Source organism: Nicotiana tabacum, chromosome 10 (genome assembly GCF_000715075.1).
Source record: "Nicotiana tabacum cultivar K326 chromosome 10, ASM71507v2, whole genome shotgun sequence".
NCBI lineage: Eukaryota > Viridiplantae > Streptophyta > Magnoliopsida > Solanales > Solanaceae > Nicotiana > Nicotiana tabacum.
The window spans coordinates 63,145,931-63,168,163 of NC_134089.1; the positions used below are offsets into that span (position 1 = coordinate 63,145,931).

The following is a 22,233-nucleotide window of genomic DNA, read 5'->3' on the forward strand; positions in this document are numbered from 1 at the left end:
AGGGGTGACTAGGTTTTAGGCTTCATAAGGGGGCTCCCTAACACTGACAGTCTAACGGCAGAATTTTCAAGCCTTACCGATGGGGGCTAAAAATAGCACTTGAACAAGGCTTGTCACACTTTGTGATAAACACTGACTCTGAAATGATGTTTGTCCATGAAATTTGGCCAGTTTTAAAATAAATTTAATATGAGTTCAAAAACCAAAAACTGGTTTTGACCACTTTTTCAAAAATTTTAATATTTTTTTGCCTCACTTACAAAACTGTAATATTTTTTCAAGTGAAATAAATATCTAAATAATTTCAAATTTCAAAATGTCATTTTCCAACTTTAACTCTAATTACTATTTTTATATCCACACGCCTGCTTAATTTTGATTACGTGATTCTTGTAGTGTCCTTTGGACGGCAAAGGTCTTTATCTTGTATGCCTTCCTTCTACTTTTGCACTATACTCTATTTCTCTTTCCTTTAGTTATAAATAGAGTAGCCATAAGCAAATACCTTCTCACCAAATTCACTTCTCCATAAACTAAAACAATATTAATCCTTTAGTACTACTTAAAACTCCTTCTTAAATTTGAAACTACAAATTATGGCACTCACTTTTGCAAAACTTGCTTTCTGCTTTCTTGTCTTATCACTAAGATTGCATAGTAGTAAAGCTGATTATGGAAGTTGGCAAACTGCACATGCTACTTTCTATGGTGGTGGTGATGCCATTGGTACAATGGATAAGTTTTAATATATCTTTTATGGGTGGAAGGGAATGAGAATTTGAGCTAATTAAGGGTTAATAATTAATTAAATTGCAGGAGGAGCATGTGGATATGGGAATTTGTATGGGCAAGGATATGGAACTAATACTGCAGCATTAAGCACATCATTGTTTGATAATGGGTTGAGTTGCGGGGCTTGTTTTGAACTGCGGTGCGCTGGTGAACCAAGATGGTGCCTCCCTGGTACCATTACTGTCATTGCTACTAACTTTTGTCCACCCAATTTTGCTTTTCCCAGTGACAATGGTGGGTGGTGCAATCCTCTTTATCCCCATTTTGACATGTCTTAACCTGCTTACCTTTAAATTACTCAATACCGTGCCGGAATCGTCCATGTTACCGTCCGAAGGTAAACACTGTCAAATTACATAAAAAGAATGTGTATGTTTTATGAATATATGTGTTCGTTCATGTGTTGGATATTTGCAGGGTGCCCTGAGTGAAGAAAGGAGGAATTCGGTTTACAATTAATGGACACTCTGTTAACACTAATAAGGACTGTTCAACTAAAGGAAAGGGATCAGTCCAACAACAATGAGACACTGCCTGAAGTACCCGGCTCACTTGGACCACTTGTATTTTTTCATTCTTTCATTTCTTTTATTTTTACACATTTAGTGGTGTAAATATAAATACACAGCCATTATGTACATTTAACAATAATAAAAATAAAAGAGTTGGTTCTTTTGATTAAACCGACTCATGTTCTCTCTTCTCTCTCACCCTAGCTAGGGTTTTCTAAATTTCTTTTCCGCCATAGTTACCGATTCTTCAGTCTAACATGGTATCAAAGCGGGAATCATGATTCCTCACTTCATCAGCTTCAATCCGATGTTACCCTTGCTTAAAGTTTTGGAGGATTTCATGTGCGTTTCTGGATGATCGAAGTTTACTGTCAATCGGTGATTTTGCCATCAAAACTTGGGGATTTCTTCATTTTCTCTTTCAAGCGACTGGTATCTGGTATAAGTTTTATATTTTCGAGGTCTACTTCAGTGATTTCTTCAGATTCGATTCTTAGGTTTTCATGTTCAGAGAAGACTCTTCTTCTTTGAGTTTGAGAAGAAGGCTGGTAATACCTTTCCTATTCAACTCCGAAATTGTACAAATCCGACACTGTTCCAGCATACTCCTATAGAAATTATATTGATTCAATTGATAGTAGTTTGTCTCATCTTGCTGAAGTTGATTTTTTCACTGCATGGGTAGTATTATGGAAAACGTAGGTTCACCTAGTAGTACAATCTCTGAAGGTTTTACTCCCTTTATGGTTGATCTATCTCATCCTCTATATGTGCATCCGTCTGATAGTCCTGGTAGTCAACTAGTGTCCATACCTTTCAATGGTTGTGGTTTTGTTCTATGGAGAAGCAGTATGCTTACCTCCTTATCTACAAAGAACAAATTAGGTCTCCTAGATGTTAGGGTCCCTCAACGAACACCTGATTCTCCCTATTATCCATATTGGGAAAGGTACAATGATATGGTGAAAGCATGCATAACTAATTCTGTGTCTAGAGAAATTGCTACCAGTGTCATGTGTCTTAAAACTGCAAGAGAAGTCTGGAAAGACATCAATGAGAGGTTTGGTCAGTCAAATGGATCAAAGTACCTTCAAATACAAAGAGAAATTAGTACTACAAGCCAAGGTTCATCAGACATTGCTACTTACTTCACTAAGCTTAGGAGCCTATGGGATGAACTGAACTCCTCTTATGTTGGTCCAGTGTGTTCATGTGGAGCACTTCCAAAATTCATAGAAGATCAACAGTTGTTCTAGTTCTTAAATGGTCTGAATGAGTTATATTCCACTGTTAAGAGTGCCATCATGATGATGAATCCTCTACCTCCCATAAGCAAGGCTTACTCACTCCTCTAACAGGATGAGAGTCAAAAGTAATCTCTTTCCAATGTTTCTAAATTTTCTGGGGACTCTGCTTCCTTTTCTATAACTCCTATTCAGTATAACAACAATAAAATTTTTACTTAGAGAGTCAATTTTGAACCCAAGAAGAATATGTCCACAGTATCATGTAAATACAGCAAGAAACCTGGACACACAGTGAAAAAATGCTACAGGCTGCATGGTTTTCCCCCTGACTTCAAATTTACTAAGGGTAAGAAGTCTGCTTCTTGTGTCCAAGGTGAGGTTCTCTATTCTCAACCACCTTCTGGGTCCAATCAGACTTTTGGTAACTCTACTTCAACTCATGGGTTTACAAAGGAGCAGTATCAACATCTCCTCACTTTATTCCAGCAAATTCAGATCTCTCCTGCTGCTACACCATCTATGCATTCAGATGAGGATTTTGCTTTTGCTCACTTTGCAGGTTTGTTTACTGCATATGCTGTAGAATCTGTAGATTCTCATGTGTGTGCTTCTTCACAATTAAATCCAAACCCTTGGATTTTGGATTCAGGGGCCACTAATCACATGACTCCACACAAATATTTGCTTCACAATATTGTACGTTTATCTAAACCATTTCTTGTCACCTTACCTAATGGATGCAAAGTTAAAGTTATATCAATTGTCCTTTTGCATCTAAGACATGACATAACTTTACTTAATGTCCTTCTAGTTCCATCTTTTCATTTCAATTTAATCTCTATTCATCAACTCATTACTCAGCTTGATTGTATTGCAGTACTTACCAAATTCCATTGTTCTCTACAGGGCCCTTCTCTGAATAGGCCACTGGTAATTGGTAAAGCTGCTGGCAGGCTTTACTATCTTTATCGTGATGGATATTTATTTCCCACCACAAGTTCTTCTGTATCTTCTGTTGTTGCTACTACTTATAATGAGTCTACTTTTGATGTAGGTTCAATTCCATGTAATAAGTCTGCTTTTGCACCTTTACATCTTGATGTTTCACCTAGTTGTAATCATATTTCACTTGTCAATAAGTTGGATGTACTTTGGCATCAAAGATTGGGTTACATGCCTTTTCATAAGATGCAGTCTATTTCTTTTCTATCTGATAAAATCTCTACCAAACAACCTTTTATATGTTCAATTTGTCTAATGGCTAGACAACAAAGTCTCCCTTTCCATGACAGTACCATTCATTATGCCAAACCTTTCCAACTTGTTCACATTGACATTTGGGGACCATATAACACTAAAACTTACAATGGTTTTAGGTATTTTCTCATCTTAGTTGATGATTTTACTAGAGTCACTTGGACTCATCTTCTTTCTTCCAAAAGTAATGCTTTGTCAATCCTTAAGTTTTTTCATCTATGGTGAATGTTCACTTCAACTCTTCAATACACACTTTTAGATCAGATAATGCTTTTGAACTTGGGGGTAGTTCTGAAGCCATTAGTTTCTTTGCTTCTCATGGCATTTTATATCAAACTTCCATTCCCTATACTCTACAACAAAATGGTGTTGTGGAGAGGAAACATAAACATCTTTTAGAAGTCTCAAGATCCCTACTCTTTCAATCCAAACTACCACTGAAATTTTGGGGGGAATGTGTTCTCACTGTCACATACCTTATCAACAGGATGCCTTCACCACTTCTTCTTAAGCTTTCTCATTTTGAAAAGTTGCATGGATATCCACCTTCCTACGACCATTTGAGATCCTTTGGGTGTCTCTGCTTTGCTACCTCTCCTAAGGTAGGCAGAGATAAATTTAAATTTAGAGCCATTGACTGTATATTCCTAGGCTATCCCTGTGGCAAGAAGGGTTACAAATTGCTCAATTTGTCTAACTCTTCCATTTTTCATTGTAGGGATGTGGTTTTCCATGAACACAATTTTCCCTATTCTTCTTCTCCTCCTTCTTCTTCTCATTTTAATGTGTTACCTCCCACTATTGTGGATGTCCTAGCTCCTCCTTCTGTAGTTCCTCCCTCTACTAAACATCCTGATCCTCTCCCCCTTCCTCATCCTGTTTCCTTTTCTTCTTCTCCTCCTTCCACCACCATTATTCCTGATCCTTCTCCCTTAAGAAAGTCCACCAGAACTGTCATCCAACCCTCTTATCTTAAGGATTATGTTTTTTCCTCTGTCCTTTCCAAATCTGTTCCTCCACAATCCAAAATTTCTTCCAGTGAAGCACACAACATGAACCTTAGTTCTACCAGCAGGCTGCAGGCAATCCTGCTTGGCAAGAGGCCATGCTAAAGGAATTCCATGCTCTTGAGGTTAATCAGACTTGGGACATTGTCCCTCTTCCCCAACATAAAAAGGTTATTCCCTGCAAATGGCTTTACAAGATTAAGTAAAGGAAAGATGGGTTTATTGAAAGATACAAAGCTAGGTTGGTTATTAGAGGTGATACAAAGGGAGGGTATAGATTTCACTGAGACTTTCTCCCCTGTTATCAAGCTCACTACCATCAAATGTCTTCTGACTCTTGCCATCAAGAAAGGTTGGACTGTGTACCAGCTGGATGTTAATAATGCCTTCCTCCATGATGATCTCCATGAGGAGGTCTATATGAAAATTCCTCCTGGCCTTGATGTCTTCACTGCCTCTTCTTCAGCTCATCTAGTCTGCAAACTTAAGAAGTCTCTATATGGCCTTAGGCAAGCTTCTAAACAATTGTTTTCCAAATTGTATGAAGCTTTTCTCTCAAGGGGCTACATCTCCAGTCTCAATGATTACTCTCTCTTCACCAAATCTTCTTCTAGTTCTCTAGTGGTTCTGGTTGTCTATGTTGATGATATACTATTGGTTGGTGATGATCTTGCTAAAATGCAATCTCTGAAGTCTTTTTTGGATGATCAATTCAAGATCAAGGACTTGGGTTCAGTCCACTATTTCTTAGGTTTGGAGATTTCCAAGACTCCTTAGGGTCAAATATGCTTTTGATCTTCTAGCTGAGTTCAAATGCACTCATTTTTCTACTGTTGTGGCTCCTTTGGAACTTCTGTCAAGCTGACTATGGATATGGGTGATCCATTCCCTGATCCTAGTTTGTATAGAAGGCTAATTGGCAATCTCAACTTCCTGCAGCACACTAGGCCAGACATTTCTTTTTCTGTACAACATTTGAGCCAGATCCTTCAGAAGCCTCATGTTCCTCACATGATGGCTGGTTTACATGTTCTTAGATATCTGTTGGCTGCTCCTTCTCAGGGTGTACTCCTCTCCAATTCTCCTGTCTTGTCTCTTATTGCTTACTCTGACTCTAATTGGGCAAATTGTGCTATCTCTCGCAAATCAGTGACTGGTTTTTATGGGACACTTGGTGGGAGTCCTATCTCTTGGAAAAGTAAGAAACAACCCACCATTTCCTTGTTTTCTGCTGAAGCTGAATACAGGGCTTTAAGGAAGGTTACTGCTGAAGTTTCTTGGCTTGTCAGACTGCTTGGGGACCTTGGTCTTCTTTTGATTCTCCTATCCCAGTTCATTGTGATAGTCAGGTTGCCCTTCACATTGCCAAAAATCTGGTCTTTCATGAGTGTACGAAGTATATTGAGATTGATCGCCATTATGTTCGTGAGTGTTTGAATTATGGGCTTATCTCTTTACATTTTATCTCTAGTACTAACCAATTGGCTGATATTATGACCAAGGCTCTATCTGGGCAGCTTCATCACAGCATTCTTGGCAAGCTTGGTGTGTTTCCACCCTCCAGCTTGAGGGGGGTGTTAACACTGATAAGGACTATTCAACTAAAGGAAAGGGATCAGCCCAACAACAATGAGACACTGCCTGAAGTACCCGGCCCACTTGGCCCACTTGTATTTTTTCATTCTTTCATTTCTTTTATTTGTAAACATTTAGTGGTGTAAATATAAATACACAACCATTATGTACATTTAACAATAATAAAAATAAAAGAGTTGGTTCTTATGATTAAACCGACTCATGTTCTCTCTTCTCTCTCAACCTAGCTAGGGTTTTCTCAATTTCTTTTCCGCCATAGCTGCTGATTCTTCAGTCTAACACACTCTTACTTCAACTTGGTACTAGTTACCAATGTTGCAGTTCCAAGGGATATCCATTCTATTTCAATTAAAGGATCTACAAGTGGTTGGCAGACAATGTCAAGAAATTGGGGTCAGAACTGGCAGAGTAACTCTTACCTCAACGGCCAAAGCCTTTCTTTTAAGGTCACAGCTGGTGATGGAACAACTATCACTAGCTACAATGTGGCACCTGCTAATTGGCAGTTTTGTCAAACTTTTGAGGGTGCTCAATTTTAGACATATAAATTAACTTTTTAAGGGCAGCATAAAATTTGTAATATGCATGATTTTTTGGGCAATGGTACTATATATTATTTCCCTTAGAAATATATAAGTACTAAAGAAGTGTGTTTAGGAAAAAAAACAAAAAACCCAAAAAAAAAAGGTGAAGTGAGTGTAGTAGTCCTTAGTAACAAAAGGAGCCTGACTAAATAGAGATGGCTAAGTAGCACCCGCTTTTGGCCATCAATTGTAGTAAAATGTTACTACTATTCATTAATGATTGGCGGAATGGCTTCGTGGCCACTTAAACTTGACGGGGTTTTAAAAGTTGATACATAAACTTTTAACTTTCCCATTTGAACATTCAAACTCATTTTTTTCGTAACTAATAAACACATTTGATCATTGACCATGCCCATGTGGCGTCAGTTGGTTCTAATCAGCAGGCCGCGTGAGGAACATGACGCACAGGAGCGTGAAAGCCCCCTTCCCAATGCCTAAGAGTACAAAATGGGTTGTATTTAATTATTTTCTTATTCATTCCTTCTAAAATACATCCTTCCTCTATTTTTAAAAATTTGAAGCTCCATTCCTCCTTCTTGTAAAATTTGAAGCTCCATTTTTAATTTGTTTTTCATTTTTTCAAACCGTGAAAATGGTGAAAAGTTGTATATTTTGTCATTATAGAGTTGAAGCAAAGTCTTGTATCACTTGGACCAAACTAAGCTCGATCAGAACAAGATTAACAGATAATAAACGAAAACAAAAAAAATGAGTGAGTGATTATGATCGATTTTGGAAGGGGGTGAGTGATTACGATTGATTTTGAAAGTTCATCCCGCATGACTGACCTCATGCCATATCCTCCACCATAAACAAGTCCTTTTTGAATGTTGGATAAGGTTAAAAGAATGTGGAAGATTCTGGAATTTAGCGATCGAAGAAGGTGAAAAGAATCTTCTAGAATTTTGATGCAAATGGCAATGAGGGTCTTAACCGCGAGGAAATGGCAGCTTTGGTGGTTGCTGTAAACCCTAGGGTCATACTCAGCGATGAGAAAATCAGTGCCATTCTCGACAAAATTTTCCGAACTTATGGAGAGTTCATCGATGGCGAGAAGGGCCTTACATATGACGGCCTATGGGCCTTACATATGTTCTCCTCACTTTTCAGATTCTTTTCACCTCCTCCGATCATCAAAATTCTTGAATGAACAGGGGAGGGATTCGTCAGTGAGAGGTTAAAATGAGGGGGGGTCGGTCTATGGAATGAAAGAGGAGACCAGGGTTAGGGTTTTCACGCCCTTGACGTGTAAGACATCTATTGGTCATTTGCTGACTTGATGGACACGTATGTGTATGTTTAATGCACACGCACATGATCTCTTATCAGATGTGTTTATTAGTCACGGAAAAAATGAATTCGAGTGTCCAAATGGAAAAATAGAAAGTTTATATATCGTCTTTAAAAAATCCGACAAGTTTAAGTGGCCAGGAAGCCATTTCGCCTAAATCAATAAGATAAATATAGGGATATGTGTAGACACCGGATTTTTGACCCTCCCCGAGAATTTTCACATTTTTAGCGTGAATATGTGAAATTGGGTCTAATATAGCCATTTTACCTATTTTACTTTATTTCGTTGCAAAAAGAAAAAATCACAAAAATACATATATAAATTTTAGTATTTCTCATAAACTTGAAAAATACAAAAATTGTACTTTATTTTGGTACTTTATATAAATTCGAAAAATTACAAAAAAATATAATTCTATTAATGTTTTGTAGTCATTTTAATTTTGGAAAAATACAAAAATATTACTTTATATTTTGTCTTTATTAAAAAAACGAAAATTACAAAAAAAATAGTTTTATTAATATTTTGTAGCTATTTTAAATCTTGAAAAATATTTAAAAAAGGATATAGTTTTGTTTAAATATTAGTCTTATTTTTGGTAGTTATTTTGCTTGCATAGGACTAGTTAAACAACGTCGTGTCCTTAATCGGGTCCGGGCAAAAGAATAATATTCGGGTTCAAACTACCCGGTTTTAGGCCTAATTTTCGGACCTAGCCCATAATAATCCGAGTCCACCACACATGGGGGACACGCGTGGGGAACACGGACGGAACACGACACACGGGGAACCCCACCACGCGTGGGGGACACAAGTCTCGAACCCCACCACGCGTGGGGCTCATTTCCCTGGGCAAAACCATTACAAATGCACGGAAAAAAAATTTTCAAAGGGAGGGGATTTATGTTTCCACTGTTCATCTTCTTCTTCCAAAGAAGAAGAACCGAAGAACCCTAGCAAACCTACCACCAAACGACCACTCCTTCTTCCTCCGTGAATCCGCCATTGTCACCGGCCCCTACTCCCCCACGTCCAAACCCACCGACCAAACGACCCGCCATAACCATCGCCTTCACCAGTTTCACGCCCAAACACCTACACTAAACGGACCCTTCCACCACCAAAACCACCCTCGACACAGTCCAAACACCACCCCCCCTCACGTCCAAAATCACCAGCAACCCGACGCCTGAACCACCGGCCCCGTCGAGCAGCAGCTGCTGCTGCTGCGCCACCTTCCCTACTGTCCAAACACCACTCCGTCACCTTCCTGACTGACCAAACAGTCCACCAGCCATTACCGTTACCAGCTAGGCCACCAGCTCCCCGCCACCCGCGAAACCTCCCCAGTTCGACAGCTCCACGCACAGCCCGAATGAAAACCAGCCGTTTCACCATTTCCAGTCCAACGAGTAGCTATCGCTGCGTGCCAAGCAGTCGTTGCTACGTTTTCGGGCAGCTGTTGGTTGCCGCGATTCTGCCTTGCCGAGTTTTCTGTTTTCCGTCGAGGTCGACTTTGGTCCGAGCTTTCTGTTTTTCCGGTGAGGTTGCTTTTGCTCGTCGAGGTGTTTGTCCGAGGTTTCGTCATTGTTTCCTCGTTTAGTGAGGTCAGGTTCGAAGTTCCGTCGGGGGCGCTGTTTGTCGTTCTAGGTTTGTCGAGGTTCGAAGGTTAGTGTTCTTCGTCCTTTGTTTCATTTCGTTCGATTCGCATATTATTGTTTAAGATGAATGTCAACAATGCAATTTTTGTCGTTTTTGTTAAAAATGTTCATCTTATGATCAGTTACTGCATATGCTTAAAGTAAATGTGAGAACATATTGTGAACTTAAGTTTTTGTACGAGAATGTCTACTTCTATGCATATATTTGTGTTTATTAAGGGAACAATTTGATATCCAGTGATTTGTTGCGAACATATGTGCTCGCATATATTATGTACTCTCGTTGTAATAGGTATGTGAACGTCTGAATGAAAAATCATGACTACTAGCGTTTAAACCTTATTTCTCATTTTTTAGTAATAGAAGTTGGGTTTAATAACAATAACAATACGTTAGCAAAGTTAGGACTAATAGGAACCTTATTAAAATTCTTAGAATTCGGGACAGGCCGCTTAGCGAATTTCACAGCCTTTCCCAAAATACCAATACGTTAGTTGCTTTAAGCGCGTATTTAATAATGTTACCTTCTTAACTCGGGTGCACATTTATGTGACCCAAATCCAAGTCTCAACGGAGTCGAAATGTGTTTCTAATCACGGGTACATTGATTGTGACGTGGTCTGAGATGCATTTCCATGACGTTGCAAATTCTTTTAAAAAATAATAATAATAAAATGAGGTGAGCCTCGCCAAATAAAAGGGACAAATTGCGGGGCCCTCACAAAATATATGTATTAAATACTTAGATTCCGGGACGGGGCGTTTAGCAAATTTCACGGCCCTACCCCAAAATAATAATGCGCTAGTTGCTTTAGGCGCGCCTTTAATAATGATATCTCCCTAAATTCGGGTACACATTTATGTGACCCAAATCCAAATCTCAACCGAGTCGAGATATGTCAATAACCACGGGTGCATTGATGTAACGTGGTTCGAGATATGTTTTCACGACGTTGCAAGTCCTATAAAAATAACAGTGAATGATAAAAGTGGTTAAAAGATAAAATTGGCACATAAGTTCACATTTGTATAAAATCAGATAATCGAGCCGAATATAACAGTTGAGCGACCGTGCTAGAACCACGGAACTCGGGAATGCCTAACACCTTCTCCCGGGTTAACAGAATTCCTTATCTGGATTTCTGGTACGCAGACTGTAATATGGAGTCATTCTTTTCCTAGATTCGGGATTAAAATTGGTGACTTGGGACACCCTAAATCTCCCAAGTGGCGACTCTGAAATAAATAAATAAATCCCGTTTCAATTGTCCTTTAATTGGAAAAAACTCCCTTGCACCCGCCCGGGTGTGGAAAAAGGAGGTGTGACAGCTCTGGCGACTCTGCTGGAGAATTTGACCCAGAACCACTGGTTCAGGGTTAGAAATTCGAGCTTAGATACATTGTTATATTTGGCTTTATTTGATTTTTACCTATTTTGAGACTAATGTGCTAAATGCTGCTTTTACCGCTTTGATATTATCTGAACTGTATATAAATTGTGCCGAAACCTTTCTCTTCTTACCTCCGGGGATGTGCTTACTAGTTGAGACTCCCTATTCTGTTAGTGTCATACCCTAAATAAAAGAGGATCGGAAAGTTTCTAAGCCGGCTGGCCTTTTGGTTCCCGGAAAGGAGCTCCTTCCTCAGCTCGAGTTGTCCGCTCGGGTACACTGTCTAGAACACCGACCCAGGTTTTGAACATATAATAACATGACTTCATGCCGGATCCCTAGTAGGAACGCTTATTTGCATCACGTTGCATTTGACTTAGGGGACTCAACACAGGGGTTGGGTCCGTCTAAGACAAGCAACCTGAAAATAATGGACCATCTTAAGGCATCCTATGTGCTACATGTTGTATTTATTCAAGGGTTCATTTGGGCGGACCAATGATAGTTGAGGACAAATGGCACTCCTTATCATGCTGATCACATTAAATAAGAAAGTTGCACGTTTTTTAGATAGGCATGATATTATGTTAATTAAGCATGGGGAACATTTGTGGAATTCAAGAAGCCTTGGTATTCCCTATGTCCCCCATGCTTCATATTTTGGGAAAAGCGCATGGGAAACATTTGCGGAATCCAAGAAGTCTTGGAAATCCTTATGTCTCCCATGCCACATTTTTGAAAATAATAATAAATATAAAAAATAAAAATACATATAAAAACAAAGCATGAAAATTCAAAAGAGTTTCGTATGTTTTCATCATTTTCCAAAAGAAAATAACAGTGTAGAAATATAACTACTTATATTTAGAAAAAAAATCAATGTCCAAGTAGTGTTGAAACTCTGCCAAAATTTTGAAAAAAGAAGGAATGTTTTATGTTTTTTGTTAGTTTGATAGTTTGTTATGAATGAAAAATAATAGTTTGTTTGTTTGTTTTGAAAAACAATATATAGAAAATGGAAAAGGGTCTTCTCAAAAATAGTTGATTTGCCCGAACTACGCGGGTTTGATTCTCACCGGATGTGAGATACGTAGGCAACCCTCATCGGGTCCAACCCCACCTTTTGCTAAAATAACCAAAAACAAATAAAAAAAAACATGTCAAAATTTTAATTTTGTCATAAAGAAGTCGGGTGACGCTGTTTTATCAAGACATAGCCGAATATTCCCGAAAGGGACGCCGGAAGGCTGACTTTGCATAAACAGCCACTTTTGGGTCATTTTTAAGACTTGGTCCAGTTGACCCCCACAGCCTAAAAATCTTCGTCCCCGAGACGTTGAAAGGCCGTGTTTGCAATATTGACTTTTCTAATTTGAAAAACGATAAAAAAGAGTTATAAATAAGTCAGGTGATGTTGTTTTGTCATAAATAGCCGAATGTTCCCGAAAGGGACGCCGGAAGGCTGACTTGGCATAAACAGCCACCTTTGGGTCATTTTGAGATATGGACCCACACAGCCTTAAAAATCTTCGTCCCCGAGGCGCTGAAGGGCCGTGTTTGCAACACCAGGTTTTTATTATAATTTGAAAAAAAAACAAAGAGTCGGCGGTCAGGTGAATACCGTTTGAATTTTGTCATAATAAGCCGAGCCAGCTTCGGCCGCGTCTTAAACCGTTCTTGCCGAAACAGCCTTAGAGTATCTTTCAGTTGTCGAAAGGTTGTTTTCGTAAAAAATGGACAAGTTGGTAAAAGTGTCATAAAATAATCCTCCCCGGCCTCAAAATTCATGTGAGAATTGGAAGGGGCCACATTTGCAAAAATAACCATTTGGTTAAAATTAGCAAACGGAGGAAGGAAGTTGGCCATTTGTTTTGAAGTTTATAAATCTTTTGACTAGAATACGCGGGTTGTTTGATTCTCAAGTTTGTGGGTCATCTTAAATCCTTGAAACCCAGTTTGTTTTAAATTTTTTTTTTAAAAAAAATGTGTTTAGTATTGTTTATCTTTTATTGGTCCGAACTACGCAATGTCTGATTCATGCGGGGTCATGATACGTAGGCAATCTCCATAAGATTCGACCGCCACCATAAAACCAAAAATAAAACATATAATAATAACACCACTAATAATAATAAATAAATAAAGGAAAGTGTGGGAGAATTTTCGGAGGGGCACAATTGCCTAACTGCTTAGGTGCACTGTATTTCTGACATATGATTGTCTGTCAAATGCCCTAACACTAACGTGATGCCTTCCCTTTGTTGTGTTCATATATAGAAAAGTGGTTGGTTGTGGTAACTCCTCCCTGCAATGCAAAGTCAAAGGACGATGACTCAGAACCACAACACCGAGTGGGTCGGTACTGATGACCGGCAACAATTGGTCGAACGGAACAACGAGTTGGTAAAAGAAGTGAAAATGCTGAGACAGCACGTGGCCGACATGTATCAGGCATGGACGACTGAGAGCGCACCAACCCCTCCACCGCCAAGCTTCTTGAACTCTGTCTTTACCCAAACACCCAATACCATAACGGAGGATCCCCCATACTCTCCATACCAACCCACTTATGGCAGTTTTTCCAGCTACCCGAGTAGCTCCATCACTCGTCAACACTGCTATCCTCCCCAACACTACTATTCTCCACGAGATTCCCAAGAACGGACTTCACTGTACAAATACTCAGCTCCACAAAAGGCCTATCCACCCTCACAAGCCTACCGAAAGCCCCCTGGATCTGGTTTCCGGCCCAATAAAGCATTTAGGAATGAGAGGTTGCTGAAACGAGAAAAGGCTATCACCCCTATCGGAGTATCTTATGCAAGTCTGTTCGAAAGGCTAAATCATATTGGCCTGATGGAGCCTCTCCCCGCATATACTCCAGATCCACGTGCAAGAAACTTTGATCCGGCAGCACAATGTGCATACCACTCCAATGTCAGAGGGCACAACATTGAGAGATGTCGTATCTGAAAAGGGAAGTAGAAAAATTGATCCAAAAGGGGCGGATTGTGATCGATAACAGTGACATAGAGCACTCGAACCCTATCGAGAACTCGTTGACGGAGGTTGATGGTATTGAAGCTGGTAGTGGTCTTGGTAGTATTGAGGCAAAGCTCAGTGGCTAAGATGCCAGGTCTGATAAGTGGGAGGACGCTCCGTTCTTTGGTTAGCAAGAGAAAAGCTTGTTGGTGGCTTATTTTGTTGTCAATTCTGTTGTTCGGATTATTAGAATTGTAATTCGGATTTTGTCCTGTGTCAAACCTTTTTATCTTTCCGTTTTGTCATAGCGGTTTGTTTAAATTTGTCCAGGTTATTTTAGGATTTCATTCTGGTTTGTTTGTTTGTTTTGTTATTCAAACCATTTTCACCGGTAGTCTAATGCAAATCCGGTCTTTTATTATTTCCAGTCCTCTTTTTGTTTAGTCCTTTTATCATTTTGTTCAATGCCGATTCTAGGGACAGGACATGCGCACCCATGTTTGGGCCTAATCTTAAAAGTTAATCATAAAACCCTGGGAAGGTGATCAAAGCATTTAAAGGAAATAAGAACGGTTCAAGATTATTTGGAGCCCGAGTCATGTGGAACTGGGGCAAGTAAAACATAAAGAAAACCGTTAAATGCAAGATTCGCCTAAATTGGCATGTGGGTCATTCATAATAATGAGAATGAGAGTGTCGCCCAACGGTGCTTTAGAAGTGACAAATGACCAAACAGATGTTGAATATAATTGTCAAGTCCAGCACCATCGGAAGAGACTATAAATCTATTGTTTAATTGTGTTGTTTGCACTTGGCATGTTTTAAAGACTGGAATGAAGAAGGCATTTTGTTTTGCTACCCAAACACTCTATCCTTCGTTACCCCTTTTGAGCCTTATTTATTTTCTTTCATACCCCTTGTTCGAAATCAGTAGCAACGAAGGAAAAAAAAAGAAGAAGAAGAGAGAAAGAAAGAAAACAACAAAACGAAAAAGAGAAAAAAATAAAGAAAAGAAAATGATAACAAAAAAAACAACAAAAGAAAGTCGGAATGAAAAGAGGAATTGGGAACTACGTTTGACCTGATTCCTCAAAGAGGATACGTATGCGCTTCACGGCTCGGTCATAGTTTTGAAAAATGAAAAAAAAATCAATTAAGATATCCCCAAACAAGAAACTGGGGCAAATGTTGCGTTTGTTGTAAATAAATCTAGTTCCGAAGGTTGTAATTAATAACCCAAAATCGATGCATTTTTTAGCCTTTAATACCCTTTCTTTCTAGCCCTATCGAAAACCCATATTACGGTCCAAAGAAAGACCTTCTGACCAGTCTTCAAAAGATGCCAAGTCAGACAAATGAGAGTCTTACCGGCGAACATAACATTCTGTTCCACAGCAAAAATGACTCTAATCTCCAGTAGAAAGAGTCATACCGGCGACACTCCAAACCCCCAGCTGGAAAGTGATACAAATGAGAGAGTCTTATCGGTGAAAACCTTCACAAGCACCATAAGGCGATGAAAGCTGAGAGAAAAACCAGAAATGAGAGAGGCTTGATAGTGAAAACCCTTTGGGCACTACAAGTCGAATAGGATTGAGAATCAGATGGGGTATTGCCAATTGAAGGTCTGGAAAGATGATTAATGGCGGAGGATAGGCCACATATGCATGTCATGGCCATTAGAGTCGGTATCTGCGTTTGATAGGTTTTTATTTATAGTTTCTTTTGTTAAAAGGTCGTCTTTTTCCTTTTGTCCTTTTATTCTGTTCCCTTTTTATCTTTTACCTTTCATAGAAAAATCCCCAATAGAGTCTGCTTGGTCAGAACAAGTGTAAATTGACTTCAAAATAGGCCATCAGCTTTCCAAAATGAGATCTGACTAGTACATCCAAGTGGTTTAGTCAGCAAGGAACAAACGCGAGGCCTATGTCAACAAAAATATCCCCAGCAAAAGGGAATTGACAAAAGGATTGACGAGTGTCAAGAGGGATACCCTTGACAAAACCAAGGTTATAAACCTCAAGGCCAAGGCCCGTGAACAAAGCAAGGAAAGCAGTGAGCATGAATTTGTGGGAAATTCATACAAGACTAAAAGTCGGGGAAATGCCAGTTTCCAAGCTATGCCACAAAAGAAGAGGGATACCCCCAGCAGAAAGGGATTATCCCCAGCACATAATATCATCCCCAACAAGTTGTTGAACGCAGAGCAAGGAAGGAGAAAGGGAAATCTATCCCAGTAGGAGTATCACAACCAACCACCATGTTTTAAACTAACAAATTTTTGTTTGATTTGAAGCAGGTAACGGAAATGGCATTGATGCCAGAACTGCATGCCACAAGGGATATTATCAAACTGGGGCAGAAAATTTTCCTTCCATTTAGAAAATTTTCTGGAAGTCAGGTACCCCCAGCTGATAACATTTTACCCCCCCCCCAACAGGTAAGTAAATAATTCCCCAACAGTGTTATCCCTAGCAGTTGCGAGGAGTCCAACACAAGGTTGGAAAGTCAGTATCCTCAGCGGTTCCTTTCGGGGAAAGACAAAACGACTCTCAAGGGAGGTAGTCTTCGAAGGAAGAAGCTATGCAAAAACAAAACAAAAAAAAAAAAGAATAAAAAAAAAGAATAAAAAAAGAATAAAAAGATAATAATGAAAAAAAGGGGGAAAAATCATCCCCATCTAAATAATCCCCAACAGTTTCGAGGGAAGACAACACAGGTAAGTAAATAATTCAAAAAAAAGCGAAGGTTTCATTAATAGGAGACACACTTCCTAGTTTGAAATCATTTAAGTTTTACCCATAGGAGACGCATTTCCTCCTAGGTTTGTTTAGTTTCACCCATAGGAGATGCATTTCCTCCTAAGTTTAAGTTTTACCCCCTAGGAGACACATTTCCTCCTAAGTTCGTTTTAGTTCCACCCATAGGAGATGCATTTCCTCCTAAGTGGTTGTTAAAGATAAAAAAAAAAAAAAGACCTAGTCTGATGAACCTTCTCCTAGGATCAAAATCTTAGTCCGATGAATCTTTCTCCTAAGATAGAGACCTAGTCCGATGAACCTTCTCCTAGGATCAAAATCTTAGTCTAATGAATCTTTCTCCTAAGATACCAAAAAAAACAAGACCTAGTCCGATGAGCCTTCTCCTAGGATCAAAATCTTAGTCTGACGAATTTTTCTCCTAAGATAGAGACCTAGTCTGATGAACCTTCTCCTAGGATCAAAATCTTAGTCTGATGAATCTTTCTCCTAAGATACCAAAAAAAAACAAGACCTAGTCTGATAAACCTTCTCCTAAAATCAAAATCTTAGTCTGACGAATTTTTCTCCTAAGATAGAGACCTAGTCTGACGAACCTTTTGCTAGGATCAAAATCTTAGTCTGATGAATTTTTCTCCTAAGATACCAAAAAAAAAAGACCTAGTCTGATGAACCTTCTCCTAGGATCAAAATCTTAGTCTGATGAATTTTTCTCCTAAGATAGAGACCTAGTCTGACGAACCTTCTCCTAGGATCAAAATCTTAGTCTGATGAATCTTTCTCCTAAGATACCAAAAAACAAGACCTAGTCCGATGAGCCTTCTCCTAGGATCAAAATCTTAGTCTGACGAATTTTTCTCCTAAGATAGAGACCTAGTCTGATGAACCTTCTCCTAGGATCGAAATCTTAGTCTGATGAATCTTTCTCCTAAGATACCAAAAAGAAAAAGACCTAGTCTGATGAACCTTCTCCTAGGATCAAAATCTTAGTCCAATGAATCTTTCTCCTAAGATACACAAAAAAAACAACGTTTGAATTTGAAAAAAAAACAACGATTGAAAAAAGAAAAAGAAAAAAAGAGAGTCATTTTTAGTTTTCTTAATATTATCAATGTTTAGTTTTCCTAAAACCAGGAGCCCGCCTGAAGAGAGGAGTGGCGTTTATTTTTAAGTTGTTTAAATCTCGCCAACCTAAAAAGAGGAATGACATTTTATTTTCAGAATTATTGAAATCAGGATCCCGCCTGAAGAGAGGAGTGGCGTTTATTTTTAAAGTTGTTTAAATCTCGCCAACCTAAAAAGAGGAATGGCATTTTATTTTCAAAGTTGTTAAAATCAGGAGCCCGCCTGAAAAGAGGAATGGTGTTTATTTTAAAAGTTGTTGAAATCAGGAGCCCGCCTGAAGAGAGGAGTGGCGTTTATTTTTAAAGTTGTTTAAATCTCGCCAACCTAAAGAAAGGAATGGCATTTTATTTTCAAAGTTGTTGAAATCAGGAGCCCGCCTGAAGAGAGGAGTGGCGTTTATTTTTAAAGTTGTTGTGAAAATCAGGAGCCCGCCTGAAGAGAGGAGTGGCGTTTATTCTAAAAGTTGTTGTTGAAATCAGGAGCCCGCCTGAAGAGAGGAATGGCATTTTATTAACAAAGTTGTTGAAATCAGGAGCCCGCCTGAAGAGAGGAGTGGCGTTTATTTTTAAAGTTGTTTAAATCTCGCCAACCTAAAGAAAGGAATGGCATTTTATTTTCAAAGTTGTTGAAATCAGGAGCCCGCCTGAAGAGAGGAGTGGCGTTTATTCTAAAAAGTTGTTGTTGAAATCAGGAGCCCGCCTGAAGAAAGGAATGGCATTTTATTTTCAAAGTTGTTGAAATCAGGAGCCCGCCTGAAGAGAGGAGTGACGTTTATTTTTAAAGTTGTTGTGAAAATCAGGAGCCCGCCTGAAGAGAGGAATGGCGTTTATTTTTAAAGTTGTTTAAATCTCGCCAACCTAAAGAAAGGAATGGCATTTTATTTTCAAAGTTGTTGAAATCAGGAGCCCGCCTGAAGAGAGGAGTGGCGTTTATTTTTAAAGTTGTTGTGAAAATCAGGAGCCCGCCTGAAGAGAGGAGTGGCGTTTATTCTAAAAGTTGTTGTTGAAATCAGGAGCCCGCCTGAAGAGAGGAATGGCGTTTATTTTAAAGGTTGTTGTTAAAATCAGGAGCCCGCCTGAAGAGAGGAGTGGCGTTTATTTTAAAAGTTGTTGTTGAAATCAGGAGCCCGCCTGAAGAGAGGAATGGCGTTTATTTTAAAAGTTGTTGAAATCAGGCGCCCACCTACATAACGAGTGGAATACTTTTCAGTCTTTAAATTTCTTGTCAGGCGCCCACCTACATAACGAGTGGAATACATTTCAGTCTTTAAATTTCATGCCAGGCGCCCACCTGTATAATGAGAGGAATACATTCCAGTCTTTACTTTTCAAGTGTTGAAATTGGGAGCCCGCCCATAATAACAGAGGAATACATTCCAGTCTTTACTTTTCAAGTGTTGAAATTGGGAGCCCGCCCATAATAACAGAGGAATACATTCAGTCTTTACTTTCAAGTGTTGAAGTTGGGAGCCCACCCATATAACAGAGGCATACATTCAGTCTTTAGATTTCTAGTGTTGAAGTCAGGCGCCCACCTGTATAACGAGAGGAATACTTTTCAGTCTTTACATTTCATGTTAGGCGCCCACCTGTATAACGAGAGGAATACATTTCAGTCTTTACATTTCATGTTTCAGGCGCCCACCTGTATAACAAGAGGAATACTTTTTAGTCTTATACTACAGATTTTGGAAATCAGTAACCCCACCGGAAGGTAGAAGGTTACAACAGGAATCCCCAGCAGGAAACAATAAAGATCCCCAGCACCGGGAAGCAGAAGGCTACAACAAAAATCCCCAGCATTCAACCAAGTTATAAATAGCAGAAGCTCGCCTCAAGAATGCGAGTCAACAGGCTGAGATGGTCAACAAAAGCTGGTCACAAAAACAAAAACAAAAAAAAAAACAAAAAACAAGAAAAGAAAAAGAAAAAGAGAAAAATGAATGAATCCGAAGCACGGAAGTGGAGAACGGATGTGATCTGCTCAAGAACTAGCGCCTATAACTAGCAAGTATCAAGGTTCAAATCCAAAGTCTGTATGAAGTACCATTCAAGACTCAAGACCAAGTTTCAGAAGACTTGAAGATAGGAATCCGTGTAACTAGTAGCTGATAGGTTTAGTTAGTCTTTTTTAGTTATCATTTTTGATATAATGACAGGACCACGGACCGGAACCTCAACGGAACGGAACCTCTATCGGCTCTTCACCTCGGTACACTTTACCATCTCTCTCATTCCCGAACTACACGTGGCCTGATTCCTGTATAACCAAGGATATGTAGGCAGCTCAGATACCAGGGCTCGGTCACATTCCCTCCCTTTCCTTAGTGTAGTCCGTCCAAGTAATGGTCGGGTCAAAAACATGTCTAGTCGTTCTTTGTCGGAAAACTCTTCGTGTTTCCAGTCAAAGAGGGGCAGCTGTAGACACCGGATTCTTGACCCTCCCCGAGAATTTTCACATTTTTAGCGTGAATATGTGAAATTGGGTCTAATATAGCCATTTTACCTATTTTACTTTATTTCGTTGCAAAAAGAAAAAAATCACAAAAATACATATATAAATTTTAGTATTTCTCATAAACTTGAAAAAATACAAAAATTGTACTTTATTTTGGTACTTTATATAAATTCGAAAAATTACAAAAAAAATATAATTCTATTAATGTTTTGTAGTCATTTTAATTTTGGAAAAATACAAAAATATTACTTTATATTTTGTCTTTATTAAAAAAACGAAAATTACAAAAAAAATAGTTTTATTAATATTTTGTAGCTATTTTAAATCTTGAAAAATATTTAAAAAAGGATATAGTTTTGTTTAAATATTAGTCTTATTTTTGGTAGTTATTTTGCTTGCATAGGACTAGTTAAGCAACGTCGTGTCCTTAATCGGGTCCGGGCAAAAGAATAATATTCGGGTTCAAACTACCCGGTTTTAGGCCTAATTTTCGGACCTAGCCCATAATAATACGAGTCCACCACACATGGGGGACACGCGTGGGGAACACGGACGGAACACGACACATGGGGAACCCCACCACGCGTGGGGGACACAAGCCTCGAACCCCACCACGCTTGGGGCTCATTTCCCTGGGCAAAACCATTACAAATGCACAGACAAAAAATTTTCAAAGGGAGGGGATTTATGTTTCCACTGTTCATCTTCTTCTTCCAAAGAAGAAGAACCGAAGAACCCTAGCAAACCTACCACCAAACGACCACTCCTTCTTCCTCCGTGAATCCGCCATTGTCACCGGCCCCTACTCCCCCACGTCCAAACCCACCGACCAAACGACCCGCCATAACCATCGCCTTCACCAGTTTCACGCCCAAACACCTACACTAAACGGACCCTTCCACCACCAAAACCACCCTCGACACAGTCCAAACACCACCCCCCCTCACGTCCAAAATCACCAGCAACCCGACGCCTGAACCACCGGCCCCGTCGAGCAGCAGCTGCTGCTGCTGCGCCACCTTCCCTACTGTCCAAACACCACTCCGTCACCTTCCCGACTGACCAAACAGTCCACCAGTCATTACCGTTACCAGCTAGGCCACCAGCTCCCCGCCACCCGCGAAACCTCCCCAGTTCGACAGCTCCACGCACAGCCCGAACAAAAACCAGCCGTTTCACCATTTCCAGTCCAACGAGTAGCTATCGCTGCGTGCCAAGCAGTCGTTGCTGTGTTTCCGGGCAGCTGTTGGTTGCCGCGATTCTGCCTTGCCGAGTTTTCTGTTTTCCGTCGAGGTCGACTTTGGTCCAAGCTTTCTGTTTTTCCGGTGAGGTTGCTTTTGCTCGTCGAGGTGTTTGTCCGAGGTTTCGTCATTGTTTCCTCGTTTAGTGAGGTCAGGTTCGAAGTTCCGTCGGGGGCGCTGTTTGTCGTTCTAGGTTTGTCGAGGTTCGAAGGTTAGTTCTTCGTCCTTTGTTTCATTTCATTCGATTCGCATATTATGGTTTAAGATGAATGTCAACAATGCAATTTTTGTCGTTTTTGTTAAAAATGTTCATCTTATGATCAGT

At 39.6% G+C, this 22,233-nt stretch overlaps 1 pseudogene; it reads left to right on the top strand.

Annotated features, from left to right (window-relative positions):
• The first annotated feature begins 539 nt into the window (after nt 1-539).
• On the top strand, nt 540-6,950 carry LOC107777690 (expansin-A2-like; annotated as a pseudogene).
• The last annotated feature ends 15,283 nt before the right edge of the window (nt 6,951-22,233 follow it).